This window comes from Ranitomeya imitator, chromosome 9 (genome assembly GCF_032444005.1).
Source record: "Ranitomeya imitator isolate aRanImi1 chromosome 9, aRanImi1.pri, whole genome shotgun sequence".
NCBI classification, from domain to species: domain Eukaryota; kingdom Metazoa; phylum Chordata; class Amphibia; order Anura; family Dendrobatidae; genus Ranitomeya; species Ranitomeya imitator.
This window is the reverse complement of record NC_091290.1, coordinates 19489675-19503060: the sequence shown is the minus strand read 5'-3', so window position 1 is coordinate 19503060 and position 13386 is coordinate 19489675. Positions and strand designations below refer to the sequence as shown.

At 38.5% G+C, this 13386-nt stretch overlaps 2 long non-coding RNA genes across 3 annotated transcripts in view; one reads left to right on the top strand and one right to left on the bottom strand.

Moving 5' to 3' along the window:
• The window catches only part of LOC138648881 (uncharacterized), a 400375-nt gene that overhangs the window by 58213 nt on the left and 328776 nt on the right, over positions 1 to 13386 (bottom strand). The gene's annotated exons all lie outside the window — the stretch shown is intronic.
• Positions 1 to 13386, top strand: part of LOC138648880 (uncharacterized) — a 102380-nt gene that overhangs the window by 48472 nt on the left and 40522 nt on the right. For both annotated transcript variants that reach the window (XR_011315211.1, XR_011315212.1), the window contains exon 4: positions 3448 to 3495. This is a non-coding gene — a long non-coding RNA (uncharacterized lncRNA). The remainder of the gene's footprint in view (positions 1 to 3447; positions 3496 to 13386) is intronic.

The window sequence follows — 13386 nt, the reverse complement described above, 5'->3', positions numbered from 1 at the left end:
CTCTCTCACACACAAAGCACCGCACCACACACATGCACGCAGACAGACACACAACACCACTCACCTCTCGCAGCACATCCCGGCGTCCTGCTTCCTGCCTGACGCTTCCTGTCTGAGACAGCACAGCTAGATGACGTCATCTTTCAGCGCGTGGCTGTTTCAGACAGAAACTGCCGGCAAGGAAAAGGCTGCCGGGATGTGCTGAGAGGGTGAGTGGTGCTGTGTGTCTGTCTACGTACGTGTGCGTGTGTGTATGTGGTGCGATGCGGTGCTTTGTGTGTGAGTGTGAGAGAGTGGTGTGGTGGTGTGTGTGTATGTGGTGTGGTGCTTTGTGCGTGTGTGAGTGAAAGAGAGTGGTGCGGTGTTGTGTGTGTATTGGAGATGTGTGTATTGGAGATTTACAATGATGGGGTGGTGGGGAAGGAAGCAATGATGGAGGTGGTGAAGTGGGCAATGATGGGGTGGTTCGGAAGAAGGCAATGATGGTTGCGGTGGAAAGGACAATGATGGCGGTGGGGGGAGGCAATGATTGAGGTGTTGAAATGGGCAATGATGGGGGTGTTGAAATGGGCAATGATGGGGTGGTGGGGGAGAAAGCAATGATGCCTGTGGTGTAAAGGACAATGATCGTAGTGGTGGAATGGGCAATAATGGGGTGGTGGGGGAGAAAGCAATGATGCTTGTGGTGTAAAGGACAATGATCGTAGTGGTGGAATGGGCAATAATCGGGGTTGTGGGGGAGAAGGCAATGATGTAGGTGGTGGAAAGGGCAATGATAGGGTTGGTGGGGGAGAAGGCAATGATGGGGGTGGAGGGGGAGAACAATGATGGAGGTGGAGAGGTGCTGCATTATAGCCTATCAGGGGGGCTGCATTATACTTTATGAAGGGGCTACATTATGTTCTGTGGGGGGGGCTGCATTACTCTCTTAGGTGACTGTATTATATTCTGGGGGACAACATCATACAATATGAGGGGGCTACAGTATACTCTATGGGGAGCTACATTATATTCTGTGGTGGGGCTGCATTATTCTCTCAGGGGATTACATTATATTCTGGGGGAGCTACATTATACTATATTGGGGGGCAGCATTATGCCCTATGAGGGGGCTCCAGTATACTCTATGGGGGGCTGCACTATATTATATGAGGGGGCTGCATTATACCCTATGAGGGTGCTACATTATATTCTATGGTGGGGACTGCATTATACCTTACGAAGGGGTTGCATTATATTTTGTGGGGTGCTCCGTTATACGCTATGAAGTTGGCAGCATTATATTCTATGAGAGGGGGCTGCATTATATTCTTTGAGGGGGCTGCATTATATTTTATGAGGGAGGCTACATTATATTCTATGAGAGGGCTACATTATATTTTATGAGGGAGCCTACATTGTATTCTATGAGGGAAGCTATATTATATTCTATGAGAGGGGCTACATTATATTCTATGAAGGGGGCTACATTATATTCTATGAGGGGGCTACATTATATTCTATGAGGGGGGCTACATTATATTCTATGAGGGAGGCTACATTATATTCTATGAGAGGGGCTACATTATATTCTATGAAGGGGGCTACATTATATTCTATGAGAGGGGGCTGCATTATATTCTTTGAGGGGGGCTACAATATTTTATAAGGGGGGCTGCATTATATTCTATGAGGGGGCTGCATTATATTCTTTGAGGGGGGCTACATTATTTTATGAGGGGGGCTGCATTATATTCTATGAGGGAGGCTACATTATATTCTATGAGGGAAGCTGCATTATATTCTTTGAGATGGGCTACATTATATTCTATGAGGGAGGCTACATTATATTCTATGAGAGGGCTACATTATATTCTATGAGGGGGCTACATTATATTCTATGAGAGGGGCTACATTATATTCTATGAGGGAGGCTACATTATATTATATGAGGAGGCTATATTATATTCTATGAGGAGGGCTACATTATATTCTATGAATTCTATGAGGGAGGCTACATTATAGTCTATGAGGGAGGCTGCATTATCTATGAGGGGGCTACATTATATTCTATGAGGAGGGCTACATTATATTCTATGAGGGGGCTACATTATATTCTATTGAGGGAGACTACATTATATTCTATGAGGGGGCTACATTATATTCTATTGAGGGAGGCTACATTATATTCTATGAGGAAGGCTACATTATATTCTATGAGGGAGGCTGCATTATATTCTATGAGGGGGCTACATTATATTCTATGAGGGGGGCTACATTATATTCTATGAGGAGGGCTACATTATATTCTATGAGGGGGGCTACATTATATTCTATTGAGGGAGACTACGTTATATTCTATGAGGGGGCTACATTATATTCTATGAGGGGGGCTACATTATATTCTATGAGGGAGGCTACATTATATTCTATGAGGGGCTACATTATATTCTATGAGGGGGGCTACCCCAACCCCTGCTACATAATTAAGACATGTAATACCTTATATTATACCCTGATATTAGCGTGTTTTACCACACAATTGGTGGCCTTGTATTTATTTCTATGTAGCTACATAGTGGGCCCCAAGAATGATTTTCTCCAGAGGGCCCAAGGTGGTCCAGTCCGACGCTGCGTATATATACATACCTGTTCTGTAAAGAAGACTTTTTTGCAATATCATCACAGTCAGGATTACCATTACAGGAAAAAACATATATATAGATACAAGTTCTGTAGAGAAGACGTTTCTGCAGTCTCATTATCATCACAGTCAGGATTACAATGACAGGTAAAACATACATATAGATACCTGTTCTGTAGAATAAACTTTTCAGCTGTCTCATCATTTCACCAAACTTTTCAGCTGTCTCATTATCATGACAGTCAGGTTTACAATGACAGATAACATCAATATATATATATATATATATATATATATATATATATATATATATATATATATATATACATATATATATACACATTATGATCCATTATTCATGAAAGGTGATTATCACCTCCCTGCACAATGATCTCTGCATCGGTCACTGAGCATGCCCACAACACTCCCCCACAAAAGTCAATGAACATATCTAGACTATTGTTTCCTACGGTCCGTTTAGGTGCCGTAATCATGTCTCTGAAAGCTGTTAACAAAATTTGAGGCAAAATGGCAACAGGAAATAGAATTTAAAAAAAATCTAACATCAAAAATTAAAAACAGAATGGAAAAAAATGTGTGTCTGGTTTAAAGTAACAAAAATAATGATGATACATTCTTTAACTTATAGATAAATAAAAAAGCGATAATTTAAAAAATATGGTGTTTCAGTTATCGCTTTAACCCTAAAATATCAGCTATTTGTATAAAAATGTAATAGATGTAAATCCTTGTCTCTAGGAAAAAAAAAGGCACAAAAATAACATTAATTTCCATTTTCTCTTTGTCCCTTTTCTGCTTTGCAGATTGGCAGCCATCTTCAATACAGAAGGAAGTAGAGTGAAATCTGCTGGGTAAGTGTATTATTTCCTATTACTATATAGCGCTGACATACTCCATAGTACTGTACAGAGATATGTGTACAATATAGTATTTCTATAGCATAGAAAGGTAATATTGGTCTCAGAAGCTCCTGTGCCCCAATGCAAAATCTGTAACAATCCCCCCATGCACTACGTGGTCTCTATAATAGTGGGGTCTTCTTCTATGACAGATGAATCAATATTTGAGCCTTTGATTGCTACCAGTGCACCCTTATAATTATGCCCTTCTGTGCTCTTTACAAGGGTGAATGGAAATCGAGTGTTTTTTGCAATTTTTTGCATTGATTCTTCCTAGAGTTTGGTTGCAATTGGGTTTTCCTTTATGTCGGAGGTTTTTGAGGAATAATATGGGACATTCTGCAAAAATAAACCCCATTTATCTACTAAGTGATTACGAATAACCAAGGCAGGACTATGACAACTTTCCATATTTTATCCCTAGCTGAGTCAGGGGCGGACAGACCATTGGTGCAACTGCGGCCCAAGAGTTAAGGGGGCCACTTCCACCTCCAAATCAGTAAAAGAAAAAAATTGGAGTCCGGCTCAACAGGACTGGATTTACCTTTTCTTTTTATTTTTTCAAAAGAAAATATAGTGCATACAAAAGAAAAATTGACATGGTCGACATGACCCTAGTCGACGCGTTTCGACTGCACTACGTTGACCATGTACATTTTTCTTTTGTATGCACTATATTTCCTTTTGAAAAAGAAAAAGGTAAATCCAGTCCTGTTGAGCCGGACTCCAATTTTCTCTATTTTCCTAGACTGTAGGGACACATTTATTTTGGCTGCCATGGTAAGTTACTAATAAAGGACCTGATGAATGGTACTAATAGTAACCCAATAATTATATAAATATGACCCAAAGCCAAAAATCATAGAGAACAAACCCCATTTATACATTCATCACATGGGAGGAAAGTTACAAAGGAAAATGGGCAGATTTCGTAAAAAATATATTTCGCTTTTAGACTTTTTTTTGCACGTCACTAAACATTATTCAAGTGGAAAAATATTGGTGTAAAATAAGCCAACCAAGAGGTGGCGCAGTGGAGGCAAAAACGTCTTCTACGTCAAGGTGAGCCAAATTTATCCCACGTTGCGCGCTACCGTGATAAATCGGATGCCGTTTCTTCTTCTTTCTTCTAGTTTTCTTTTTTTTTTTTGGTGTCTAAATTAATTACCGTAATCTACCCAAATATTTTTAACTCTTCGGATGCATGTCTAATGTAAAGCGCAGATTAATATCCTTCGGGAAGCATTATATGAGCCATGTAGACCATAATATGAGACCCCACCACTCATTACTATATGATGGCTTAACCCTTACAATATCAGATACACATTTATTTACCATAAAGAGATTTACAAAACTGGGACAATAGAGCGCCGACATTCTAAGAGTCTCCGAAAAATGAGCGCTAAAACCTGATTGGTTCTTATAAGCAACTGCTCCACTTTTCCCTTACCATACACTTAATAAATCTGCCTCTATAAAATGTCCCACCCCTTCATGGTCAGGGGGCTTCTAATGTTAATGACTGCGTATTATTTGGTTACTTTTTGGTCTGTATTAGTTAATCACTTTTCAAAGTAAATTTTAACTTTTGTTCGTTTTATACCATTTTTTTTTTTTTGCAATTTTATTTTTATTTTATTGTGTTTTCCAATGTCGTTTTTAATACGGAAAAAGAGCTTAAAAAAAAAAATGTGTTTGCCGTTGACTTCATGTTTATTTCAATACACAGTATATATACGGTATATAGTTTAGTTGACCCCTGGCTATGGATGGTTGGATTTAATATTTTATTTACTTTTTTTTTTGTAAACAATGTATCCCTAAGAGAAAAAAAAAGATAATGTATCATTATTTTTTATATAGATTTTTTCATCCATATCAGAATGCTTCTTTATGGGAACATTGATATGTGGCAAGATTGTTGCAGACTATTCCTTACACCTGACTATTCAATTATTATTGACTATTTAAGTCCTATTAATTTTTGCAACAAAGCTAAAGTATGAAAAAAATAAAAAGATTTTGCATTTGATAAATTTTTCATCTTTTTTTTTTGGGTCCATGTGTCTGGTTTTAATGTGACATTGTTTTTCCTTGTTTTTTTTTTTTTAAATCCAAGCTCCAACCATTAAGCAATAAAAAAATCGGACGGCACTCGGATGACACTTTTTTTAATGGGTTATTTTGATCCGCAAAGTGGATCACATATAGATATCTCCTTTTTTTTTGCGGGTACATAGTCGGCAAAAAATGGCTATAATGGGTGTGTTTTCTTGCCCTAAAAAAAAAACGGATAGAACACGTGTGTGAAAAATGGATGTGTGAATGCGGCCTATGACAGTTTTCCAACCCCAGGTATTGTCTTCTTATGTGGCCTATGGACCTTTAGGCTTCCCCAAGCTCCAGGACCCATGTGCCACTGCTACCTCTAAATCTCATTTATTTACACCCAAGGGTGCTGGGGATGTTTAGATTAGATCAGTAAGAACAATTTTAACCCTTTTTTTTAAATGATAAGAATCTAGAAAAGTTAAGTTGTAAAATCAATTACGATCTTTTTTTTCTCCATATTTAACTTTACAACGTAACAAAAATATTTTATTCTGTAAAACAAAAAAAAAATCTGACTTTTATGGGTTACATTTTTTAAAAACTTTTTTTGTATTATGTCTACAAGTTATTTTTTATTTATTTTACAGAGACATCTTAGAAGTCTACGCACTACCGCCAGATAAATGTAGCAACAGGTTAATGAGGGAAAACTTTTTTTAACACTTCATGGGAATAATAAAAATAATAATGATAAGTAGTAATGATAGTTACCATCATTTCTTAATGCAATTATGTGTATATTTATTATCATTCTTAGAATTGTAGTCCCATAAAATAGATACACTGACTTCATACTACATTCTACAAAACTTAAATTAACCCATTATCTACCAATGTCCTTTTTTTAGGGACGCCTAATCTTTAGCTTCTAGCAACTAAGATTTTATAATTTTTATAATTAGGTCCAATTTTTTTGTGTTGTGTTTGTAAAATGAATGTTTTCAAAATAGAAAATCATGTCATTGTCATTTTTATTTGAATATTGGGACGCCCTTTTCGGAAAAATCCAAACTGGTAAAAATTTTAATTTGGCAAGTAATGGGTCAGCTCCAACAACTTAACCAGTAATGATAATTATAGATAGTTAAATTTTTTTAAAGATTTTTTTTATATGTTTTATTAGATTAAATAAAATTTGATTTTTCAGAGAAAAAAAAAATCACAGTAAAAAAGATTTGTTATAAAGTTTTTGATTGGAATTGTATTTATTCTTCATTAAATCCAACAATGGTTAAAACGTCACAGACAGATCTACCAATAATGATAATGTTTTTTCACTATTTTTTTTTCTCCATGATTTTAAGATGCAAAATTAAGGAGTTTCACTATATGTTCCAAAATCACTACATGGTTTTAAAAAAGAGTAATAATCAATTTGAAACAATAGGCATCATGTATAATCATCTTTTGCTGCCAGAGACAGAAAAATAGTTGCGAGATCCCGATAAATGGTTTGCTATTTTTCCATGTAAAAGCATAATTGGATTGTCCATTGAGGTATTAAGACCGTGCCCAATGGCGTGTGAGATTCCATAGATCCCATAGTCAGTCACTTTTTTTGCCTATGTCCAATTTCTTGGATACACCCCAATTCCAGTGACCTATGAAGATACATTTGACCCCTGCAGAACCCAGCTGGATAGGAGAGCAGAAGTGGGGTGAGTTGCCCAAAAATGGACACGGCACTCTTAATTTTCCATTCACCAACCATCCGTTATTATTAGCTATAATATATTTTTTTTATTCAACAATTATGCACTATCATTTATGACCCATGACTATAAACGCCCGGGGCCCTGACCACACTGTGCCCCCCGTAGTATACACATGTGGACAAAAATCATATTTCGTACCCATTGGGATCTTCCCTATTTCCCAGCAGATTGTAAGCTCTTAGGGATAGGAGCTTTTCTTATTTCATCTCATTTTCATTAGTTTTCTCTATTAGTCATTTTATATATTTATTACTTACATTTATTTATGTTATTATTATGTCATTTTTATGTTAGTTTTTATTTGAATTATTATGTTACTTATGTTGTTGTGTTATGTTGTTTATTTATTCATTTTTTATTTTTTTTAAATTGTCACCCTCTTTTTTTCTGATTATTGCCCACAGCCCTACCCCCCTCCCAAAAAAAAGTTTAATGTAAACTAAAAGTACATCAAGCAAACGCAACTTACCCGCAACATTTTTATACAAACTAAAAATGAAAAACTTGGGGACTGCTGTATAATCTATATACGGTATATGTTTTGGGACCGCTGTACGCCAAGATACAAATTTACAAACACTTCTTTGGGTTCTCAATGTCAAAGTTGGAGTTAAAGGGAATGTGACGGCAGAGTTTTCTCTTGTTTGTTGTATTATTTTGAAGAGTATATTTTGTGAGTATTGTGAGTGCTATTGGAGTAGGGGAAAAATTGTTATTTTTTTTGTATTTTTGTAGAATAGTTTTGCTTATGCAACAGGTGGATGACTATGTTTCTTGCACTAATATTCTTAGTCTCATTATTGTCCTTTAAAGGGACCAAAGATAGAATATCGGACTGGAAAAAGGAGCTGTCGCCTATGGTCCTCCAGTATTTAGCTGCACAATTTGGGCATGATGCATATGATGGTACTATTTAGGCATTGCGTTATCATTTGTCAGTATTCTAAATTTACATTACGGTACTATTATTTTGGCGTTGCGTAATTTAGGAAATGTACTATTACAGTGGATGCTATTATGTAGCCATTACGTGGCACTGCTATGTTGGTATTTTTCTATGTTTATGGTTTGGTAGTATTATGGAGGCACTCTGGGTTACTAGTATTGCAAAATTAGTGAAATGTGGAAGTCATGGAGGATGTGATTGCTCAACAGCCAGGCTGTCAGATCTCTGACTACTAGTGAATACAGTGTATGCCGATTAGACACTGAGACAATGTCGACCGGTCACAGAAGTTTTATACCTGTTTCGACCTTCTTTGCTTTCTACTTTTACGTCATGTATTTTCTATTTATTCATGTTTTAGATATATATACATAAATATATATATATGTATATATATATATATACAGTGGGGAAAAAAAGTAGTTAGTCAGCCCCCAATTGTGCAAGTTCTCCCACTTAAAAAGATGAGAGAGGTCTGTAATTGACATCATAGGTAGACCACATCTATGAGAGTCAAAATCAGAAAACAAATCCAGGAAATCACCTTGTCTGATTTGGCAAGATTTATTTTGCAAATTATGGTGGAAAATAAGTATTTGGTTATTAACAAAAGTTCATCTCCATATTTTGTTATATATCCTTTGTTGGCAATGACAGAGATGAAACGTTTTCTGTAAGTCTTCACAAGGTTGCCACACACTGTTGTTGGTATGTTGGCCCATTCCTCCATGCAGATCTCCTCTAGAGCAGTGGTATTTTGGACCTGTCGCTGGGCAACACGGACTTTCAACTCCCTCCGAAGGTTTTCTATAGGGTTGAGATCTGGAGACTGGCTAGGCCACTCCAGGACCTTCATATGCTTCTTACGAAGCCACTCCTTCGTTGCCATGGCGGTGTGCTTGGGATCATTATCATTCTGAAAGACCCATCCACGTTTCATCTTCATTGCCCTTGCTGATGGAAGGAGGTTTGCACTCAAAATCTCATGATACATGGCCCCATTCATTCTTTCATGTACACGGATCGGTCCTCCTGGTCCCTTTGCAGAGAAACCGCCCCAAAGAATGATGTTGCCACCCCCATGCTTCACAGTAGGTATGGTGTTTTTTGGATGCAACTCAGCATTCTGTCTCCTCCAAACACGACGAGTTTTGTTTCTACCAAACAGTTCTACTTTGGTTTCATCAGACCATATGACATTCTCCCAATACTCTTTCTGGATAATCCAAATGCTCTCTAGCAAACTTCAGATGGGTCTGGACATGTACTGGCTTAAGCAGGGGGACATGTCTGGCACTGCAGGATCTGAGTCCCTGGCGGCGTAGTGTGTTACTGATGGTAGCCTTTGTTACGGTGGTCCCAGCTCTATTTACTAGGTCCCCCCGTGTGGTTCTGGGAGTTTTGCTCATCGTTCTTGTGATCATTTTGACCCCACGGATGCATGGAGCCCCAGATGGAGGGACATTATCAGTGGTCTAGTCTGTCTTCCATTTTCTTATTATTGCTCCCACAGTTAATTTCAAACTGCTTGCCTATTGCAGATTCAGTCTTCCCAGCCTGGTGCAGGGCTACAATTTTGTTTCTGGTGTCCTTTGACAGCTCTTTGGTCTTCACCGTAGTGGAGTTTGGAGTGTGACTGTTTGAGGTTGTGGACAGGAGTCTCTTATACTGATAACAAGGTCAAACAGGCGCCATTACTACAGGTAATGAGTGGAGGACAGAGGAGCCTCTTAAAGAAGAAGTTACAGGTCTGTGAGAGGCAGAAATCTTACATGTTTTTAGGTGACCAAATACTTATTTTCCACCAAAATTCTCAAAATGAATCTTGCCAAATCAGACAAGGTGATTTTCTGGATTTGTTTTCTCATTTTGACTCATAATTGTGGTCTACCTATGATGTCAGTTACAGGCCTCGCTCATCTTTTTAAGCGGGAGAACAATTGGTGGCTGACTTAATACTTTTCCCCCCGCTGTTTGTATATATATATATACAGTACAGACCTAAATTTTGGACACAGCTTCTCATTTAAAGATTTTTCTGTATTTTCATGACTATGACAATTGTAAATTCACACTGAAGGCATCAAAACCATGAATTAACACATGTGGAGTTATATACTTAACAAAAAAGTGTGAAACAACTGAAAATATGTCTTATATTCTAGGTTCTTCAAATTAGCCACCTTTTGCTTTGATGGATGCTTTGCACACTATTGGCATTCTCTTGATGACCTTGAAGAGGTAGTCACCGGGAATGGTCTTCCAACAATCTTGAAGGAGTTCCCAGAGATGCTTAGCACTTGTTGGCCCTTTTGCCTTCACTCTGCGGTCCAGCTCACCCCAAACCATCTCGATTGGGTTCAGGTCTGGTGACTGTGGAGGCCAGGTCATCTGGCGTAGCACCCCATCACTCTCCTTCTTGGTCAAATAGCTCTTACACAGCCTGGAGGTGTGTTTGGGGTCATTGTCCTGTTGAAAAATAAATGATGGTCCAACTAAACGCAAACCAGATGGAATAGCATGCCGCTGCAAGATGCTGTGGTAGCCATGCTGGTTCAGCATGCCTTCAATTTTGAATAAATCCCCAACAGTGTCAGCAGCAAAGCACCCCCCCACACCATCACACCTCCTCCTCCATGCTTCACGGTGGGAACCAGGCATGTAGAGTCCATCCGTTCACCTTTTCTGCGTCGCACAAAGACACAGTATTTGGAACTAAAGATCTCAAATTTGGACTCATCAGACCAAAGCACAGATTTCCACTGGTCTAATGTCCATTCCTTGTGTTCTTTAGCCCAAACAAGTCTCTTCTGCTTGTTGCCTGTCCTTAGCAGTGGTTTCCTAGCAGCTATTTTACCATGAAGGCCTGCTGCACAAAGTCTCCTCTTAACAGATGTTGTAGAGATGTGTCTGCTGCTAGAACTCTGTGTGGCATTGACCTGGTCTCTAATCTGAGCTGCTGTTACCTGCGATTTCTGAGGCTGGCGACTCGGATAAACTTATCCTCAGAAGCAGAGGTGACTCTTGGTCTTCCTTTCCTGGGGCGGTCCTCATGTGAGCCAGTTTCTTTGTAGCGCTTAATGGTTTTTGCAACTGCACTTGGGGACACTTTCAAAGATTTCCCAATTTTTCAGACTGAATGACCTTCATTTCTTAAAGTAATGATGGCCACTCGTTTTTCTTAGCTGCTTTTTTTCTTGCAATAATACAAATTCTAACAGTCTATTCAGTAGGACTATCAGCTGTGTATCCACCAGACTTCTGCACAACACAACTGATGGTCCCAACCCCATATATAAGGCAAGAAATCCCACTTATTAAACCTGACAGAGCACACCTGTGAAGTGAAAACCATTCCCGGTGACTACCTCTTGAAGCTCATCAAGAGAATGCCAAGAGTGTGCAAAGCAGTCATCAAAGCAAAAGGTGGCTTCTTTGGAGAACCTAGAATATAAGACATATTTTCAGTTCTTTCACACTTTTTGTTAAGTATATAACTCCACATGTGTTAATTCATAGTTTTGATGCCTTCAGTGTGAATGTACAATTTCATAGTCATGAAAATACAGAAAAATCTTTAAATGAGAAGGTGTGTCCAAACTCTTGGTCTGTACTGTATATATATATATATATATATATATATATATATATATATATATATATATATATATATATACACTGCACATATTGTATACTGTATATACACACACACATGCAATGGTGCCTCTCACAAAATTAGAATATCATCAAAAAGTTAATTTATTTCAGTTCTTCAATACACAAAGTGAAACTCCTATATTATATAGAGTCATTACACACAGAATGATCTATTTCACGTGTTTATTTCTGTTAATGTTGATGATTATGGCTAACAGCCAATGAAAACCCAAAAGTCATTATCTCAGTAAATTAGAATACTTTATAACACCATCTTGAAAAATGATTTTAAAATCTGAAATGTTGGCCTACTGAAATGTATGTTCAGTAAATGCACTCAATACTTGGTCTTTGTTCCTTTTGCATCAATTACTGCATCAGTGCAGCGTGGCATGGACGCGATCAGCCTGTGACACTGCTGAGGGGTTATGGAAGCCCAGGTTGCTTTGATAGCCGCCTTCAGCTCGTCTCCATTGTTGGGTCTGGTGTCTCTCATCTTCCTCTTGACAATACTCCGTAGATTCTCTATGGGGTTAAGGTCAGGCGAGTTTGCTGTCACTCAAGCACAGTGATACTGTTGTTTTTACCCCAGGTATTAGTACTTTTGGCCGTGTGGACAGGGGCCAAGTCCTGATGGAGAATTAAATTTCCATCTCCAAAAAGCTTGTCGGCAGAGGGAAGCATGAAGTGCTCTAAAATGTCCTGGTAGACGGCTGCGCTGACTTTGGTCTTGATAAAACACAGTGGACCTACACCAGCAGATGACATGACTCCCGAAACCATCACTGATTGTGGAAACTTCACACTAGACCTTCCATAAATATCCCAGGTAGGAAGAACCCTTTAACACTTACACGGTTGATGCATTTTCATACTGCTTGTGATGGCGTGACACCACTGTAAGTACTTGGCCATTTGCAACTGGTGATGTCCTGACAAAGCTCCCAGGTGGGGTTGAAACGTTGCTCAATGCAATAGCCGGAATAGACAGGAATAAAGACACGAAGACATGAGTCTATTCCACAGTGACGTGGTATTTTTGGATTTTTGCCCTGTTCGGTACTTTGCTGTTTTGCATTGCACAGTGTTATTTTTTTTACGGTAGGTGCAGGATTGCATTCTTATTATTATGGCAGTTATTGTGGCAGTATTACTAGCAATTTTTCTATCTTTGTCCACAGAGGCTGATTCAGTTTTGAATAGCAGAAAAAAATCCCATCTCTCTACCAAATCTATGGTGGAGCTAATATGATGTCTTGTTTATGGCCATGAGATAGCCTTGTAATCAGGCCTTAACATCACGATCAGTATGGAGATTAGTGCAGGAGAATGGACAGCCCCATGGGTGCAGGATAGTGATGGCTATATAACCAGAGCGTGGTGATCTAGGAGGATTCTGGACCACACACG